Source organism: Borostomias antarcticus (genome assembly GCF_949987555.1).
Source record: "Borostomias antarcticus genome assembly, contig: scaffold_116, whole genome shotgun sequence".
Lineage (NCBI taxonomy): Eukaryota > Metazoa > Chordata > Actinopteri > Stomiiformes > Stomiidae > Borostomias > Borostomias antarcticus.
In genome coordinates, this window is record NW_028175885.1 from 227,670 (window position 1) to 233,884 (window position 6,215).

General features: G+C 49.2%; 1 protein-coding gene across 2 annotated transcripts in view; it reads right to left on the reverse strand.

Annotated features, from left to right (window-relative positions):
* Window positions 1–6,215, reverse strand: part of eno3 (enolase 3, (beta, muscle)) — a 28,842-nt gene that overhangs the window by 11,694 nt on the left and 10,933 nt on the right. Inside the window, exon 1 of one of the 2 annotated variants that reach the window (XM_084462967.1) lies at window positions 638–745. The exons of the other annotated variant lie outside the window; for it this stretch is intronic. The gene's annotated coding sequence lies outside the window, so the exon portion shown is untranslated. Of the gene's footprint in view, window positions 1–637; window positions 746–6,215 lie in introns of those variants that run through there. 2 annotated transcript variants of the gene reach the window in all.

Below are 6,215 nucleotides of genomic sequence, written 5' to 3' on the forward strand. Positions count from 1 at the left end.
GAGGGCGTGCCTGTCTGTCTGTCTGTCTGTCTGTCTGTCTGAGGGCCTGCCTGTCTGTCTGTCTGTCTGTCTGTCTGTCTGTCTGTCTGTCTGTCTGTCTGAGGGCGTCCAGCTGCAAGGTCACCACGTTACTGCGAGTCCGTGGAACGACTAACAACTTATTACAAAGGTTCCACAAGGACAATCTGAAGAGAAGCGCTCCCCTCGGAGTTGAGACCTACAGCACTATAAATCACCATTATGTGATTATTATATTATATATATTATATATTATATATATGTGATTTACTATTTCCTCATTCACGGCGTCTCTTAGTGAATGTGATATTATAACAGGCTCTCTTAGTGAATGTGATATTATAATAGGCTCTCTTAGTAAATGTTATATTATAATAGGCTCTCTCTTAGTGAATGTTATATTATAATAGGCTCTCTTAGTAAATGTTATATTATAATAGGCTCTCTCTTAGTAAATGTTATATTATAACAGGCTCTCTCTTAGTAAATGTTATATTATATAACAGGCTCAGTTCCTCAGTCTAACTCCTCCTCATTCACGCGCGCAGACTCCTCAAACTCTCAACGGTTCTGAAGTTGTTGTTGTTTAGTTTCAGAGAAAATTGAAGAGTGAACTTACTTGCTGGTTGTCTGGTTGTCTGGTTGTCTGGTTGTCTGGCTGGTTGGTTGGTTGTCTGGTTGTCTGTCTGTCTGCTGCGGGCTGACTGTCCTCCGGTTGGGAAGTGGTTCCCGGTGTGCCCGCGAGCTACTTTTATAACCGGGACCGGCGGGCCGAGCTCGATAAGGAGCGGCCGTTAGGGACCGTGTATAAACTCACTGCGTTAGGGACCGTGTATAAACTCACTACACCCCCTAGGCGGAGGCTGTCTCTCTCTCTCTCTGTGTGTGTGTGTGTGTGTGTGTGTGTGTGTGTGTGTGTGTGTGTGTGTGTGTGTGTGTGTGTGTGTGTGTGTGATAGACAGACAGATAGATAGCCTAGATTTAATTGAATGTGTGTGTGTGCGCATGTGTGTGATGTTTGGTGGTGATTAGTGCTCGTCTGATCTGAGGTCAGCGCGGTGATGACGGTGAGGGTATCGACCAGCGTCACGGAGCACCAGAGTAGACCCAGAGAGACCCAGAGAGACCCAGAGAGACCAATAGAGACCAAGAGAGACCCAGAGAGACCAAGAGAGACCCAGAGAGACTCAGAGAGACTCAGAGAGACCCAGAGAGACTCAGAGAGACCCAGAGAGACTCAGAGAGACCCAGAGAGACCCAGAGAGACCAAGAGAGACCAAGAGAGACCCAGAGAGACTCAGAGAGACTCAGAGAGACCCAGAGAGACTCAGAGAGACTCAGAGAGACCCAGAGAGACCCAGAGAGACCTAGAGAGACCAAGAGAGACCCAGAGAGACCCAGAGAGACTCAGAGAGACCCATGTCCCGCTGTGTTTGTCCAGATTCAGGGGAGCGTCTAGAAATAGAGATAGAGAGCCATTTCTCTAGTCCCCGCTCCACCATTATCCCGCCCGTCAGACTGTCCCTAGCCAGGCAGAAAGGTCAGAGTTTATGTAGAGGGGAAATGTGAGCCGTGGGTTCGACTGAAAGGCCAGTGTCCTGGACTTTCACGGTCTTACCCTTTTCACTGTCTCTCCGTGTCCATCCCCCCTCTCTCTCTCTCTCCCCCCCCTCTCTCTCTCTCTCCCCCCCTCTCTCTCTCTCACTCTCTCTCTCTCACTCTCCTTCTGTCTCTCTCTAGCTCTCTCTCTCCCCCCCCCTCTCTCCCTCTCTCTCTCCCCCCTCTCTCTCTCTCACTCTCTCTCTCTCACTCTCCTTCTGTCTCTCTCTCTCCCCCCCCCCTCTCTCCCTCTCTCTCTCCCCCCTCTCTCTCTCTCACTCTCCTTCTGTCTCTCTCTAGCTCTCTCTCTCCCCCCCCCTCTCTCTCTCTCACTCTCCTTCTGTCTCTCTCTCCCTCTCTCTCTCCCCCCCCCTCTCTCCTCTATCTCTCTCTCTTTCTCTCTATCACACACACCTTCCTGACCACTGATCTCTGATAGTCTTTACTTCTGGGATAAACTTATGGAGGCATGAGACACACATTCCACCAGTCATTTAGCAGACGCTTTTATCCCAAGCAACTTACAATAATTGCATTTATCATAGGAAGTCAGTGAACTTCTACTCAGCTCACGAGTGCATCTCCTTTCTAAACAAGTGACTAAGAGCAGAATCTAGTGCTGAAGGCAAAATGCAAGAATAGCAAGATACACACACACACACACACACACACACACACACTGGGAGTGTGAGAATAGAAGGGACAGACACAGACGTTGTTAAACCAGGGAGCAGAGAAGACTAGTCTGTCTCTGAGGTCTGAGACCTCCTGGTCCTCCAGCAGGGGGCGACCTCTCACACTGCAGCAGGGAGCTTCAACACGCCAGACAACACACACACTTCCACACACCACAAACACAAACACACACACATTACCATGTACACGCATACATTACCATGCACACACCAATCACACATACTTTAATGACCATACCAATCACAGTTTACATTTCATATTGTCTCTTCTACATAGCCGCAGCTGCCTTGACGACACTTTCTCTCTCTCCTCTCTCCCTCTCTCTCACACCATGTGTCAGCACACATTTGAATACCTTTATTAAGAAATCCTTGGACACGAACAATAATAGATGCACCAGCTCATAGTGTAATGCGCGAGTTCACGGATACAGGAAGTAGAGTCTCCTCTTCATATATATTTTGTTTATATAAATCTCCGCTTCATATCAACACCAGCAGCTCACATGTGGACCCACGCTGTACACTAGCATGTCTGAGCAGTAGGTATCTAAAACCTTAGGAAGGAACGCCTCCTCCAGACTGTGATCAGACTACATCCCTTCTTCTAAAACTTCTCTACTGTCCTCATCAACATCTGATGTTTTAGCTGCAGCGTTTGAAAAGACATCATAAAGGACGTCCTAGAAAAACATCCCTGGACATGATCAAGATGGACGCGGGTGGAGACCAGCGGTGAGAAGGCCAGGTGTCTGGAGGACCGGGAGAGAGACCAGCGGTGAGAAGGCCAGGTGTCTGGGTGACCGGGAGAGAGACCAGCGGTGAGACGGCCAGGTGTCTGGAGGACCGGGAGAGACCAGCGGTGAGAAGGCCAGGTGTCTGGGTGACCGGGAGAGAGACCAGCGGTGAGACGGCCAGGTGTCTGGAGGACCGGGAGAGAGACCAGCGGTGAGAAGGCCAGGTGTCTGGGTGACCGGGAGAGAGACCAGCGGTGAGACGGCCAGGTGTCTGGGTGACCGGGAGAGAAGGCCAGGTGCCTGGAGGACCGGGAGAGAGACCAGCGGTGAGACGGCCAGGTGTCTGGGTGACCGGGAGAGACCAGCGGTGAGACGGCCAGGTGTCTGGGTGACCGGGAGAGACGGCCAGGTGTCTGGGTGACCGGGAGAGAGACCAGCGGTGAGACGGCCAGGTGTCTGGAGGACCGGGAGAGACCAGCGGTGAGAAGGCCAGGTGTCTGGAGGACCGGGAGAGACCAGCGGTGAGAAGGCCAGGTGTCTGGAGGACCGGGAGACCAGCGGTGAGACGGCCAGGTGTCTGGAGGACCGGGAGAGACGGCCAGGTGTCTGAAGGACCGGGAGAGACCAGCGGTGAGACGGCCAGGTGTCTGGAGGACCGGGAGAGACGGCCAGGTGAGACGGCCAGGTGTCTGGAGGACCGGGAGAACTGGAGACCAGGATGGGAGGCCCGTCTGTGGACCACCCCGTGATGATGATGATGATGATGATGATGATATTCCATAATGCACATTTTGAACATGGTGGTTGAGACAAGTGTTTGTAGAGTGATGGAAATTGGAGCAAATTATGCAATAACACTAAACTAACACACCGTCCTTAACTAACACACCGTCCTTAACTAACACACCGTCCTTAACTAACACACCGTCCTTAACACACCGTCCTTAACTAACACACCGTCCTTAACTAACACACCGTCCTTAACTAACACCGTCCTTAACTAACACACCGTCCTTAACTAACACACCGTCCTTAACTAACACCGTCCTTAACTAACACACCGTCCTTAACTAACACCGTCCTTAACTAACACACCGTCCTTAACACACCGTCCTTAACTAACACACCGTCCTTAACACACCGTCCTTAACACACAGTCCTTAACTAACACACCGTCCTTAACACACCGTCCTTAACTAACACACCGTCCTTAACTAACACACCGTCCTTAACTCACAGTCCTTAACTAACACACCGTCCTTAACACACCGTCCTTAACACACAGTCCTTAACTAACACACCGTCCTTAACTAACACACCGTCCTTAACACACCGTCCTTAACTCACACACCGTCCTTAACTAACACCGTCCTTAACTAACACACCGTCCTTAACTAACACACCGTCCTTAACACACACACCGTCCTTAACTAACACCGTCCTTAACTAACACACCGTCCTTAACTAACACACCGTCCTTAACACACCGTCCTTAACTAACACCGTCCTTAACTCACACACCGTCCTTAACACACCGTCCTTAACTAACACACCGTCCTTAACTCACACACCGTCCTTAACTAACACAGTCCTTAACTAACACACCGTCCTTAACACACCGTCCTTAACACACCGTCCTTAACTAACACCGTCCTTAACTAACACACCGTCCTTAACTAACACAGTCCTTAACTAACACACCGTCCTTAACACACCGTCCTTAACACACCGTCCTTAACTAACACACCGTCCTTAACACACCGTCCTTAACACACCGTCCTTAACTAACACACCGTCCTTAACTAACACCGTCCTTAACTAACACACCGTCCTTAACTAACACACCGTCCTTAACTCACACACCGTCCTTAACTAACACAGTCCTTAACACACCGTCCTTAACTAACACACCGTCCTTAACTAACACACCGTCCTTAACTAACACACCGTCCTTAACTAACACCGTCCTTAACTAACACACCGTCCTTAACTAACACACCGTCCTTAACTAACACACCGTCCTTAACTAACACACCGTCCTTAACTCACACACCGTCCTTAACTAACACCGTCCTTAACTAACACACCGTCCTTAACTCACACACCGTCCTTAACTAACACACCGTCCTTAACTAACACAGTCCTTAACTAACACACCGTCCTTAACACACCGTCCTTAACTAACACACCGTCCTTAACTAACACCGTCCTTAACTCACACACCGTCCTTAACACACCGTCCTTAACTAACACACCGTCCTTAACTAACACAGTCCTTAACACACCGTCCTTAACACACCGTCCTTAACTAACACACCGTCCTTAACTAACACACCGTCCTTAACTAACACACCGTCCTTAACTAACACACCGTCCTTAACTAACACACCGTCCTTAACTCACACACCGTCCTTAACACACCGTCCTTAACTAACACACCGTCCTTAACTAACACACCGTCCTTAACTAACACACCGTCCTTAACTAACACCGTCCTTAACTAACACACCGTCCTTAACTAACACACCGTCCTTAACTAACACACCGTCCTTAACTAACACACCGTCCTTAACTAACACCGTCCTTAACACCGTCCTTAACACACCGTCCTTAACTAACACACCGTCCTTAACTAACACAGTCCTTAACTAACACAGTCCTTAACTCACACACCGTCCTTAACACACCGTCCTTAACTAACACCGTCCTTAACTAACACACCGTCCTTAACTAACACAGTCCTTAACTAACACAGTCCTTAACTCACACACCGTCCTTAACACACCGTCCTTAACACACCGTCCTTAACTAACACACCGTCCTTAACTAACACACCGTCCTTAACTAACACACCGTCCTTAACTAACACACCGTCCTTAACTAACACACCGTCCTTAACTAACACACCGTCCTTAACTAACACACCGTCCTTAACTAACACACCGTCCTTAACTAACACACCGTCCTTAACTAACACACCGTCCTTAACTAACACACCGTCCTTAACTAACACACCGTCCTTAACTAACACACCGTCCTTAACTAACACACCGTCCTTAACACACCGTCCTTAACTAACACACCGTCCTTAACTAACACACCGTCCTTAACTCACACACCGTCCTTAACACACCGTCTTTAACACACCGTCCTTAACTAACACACC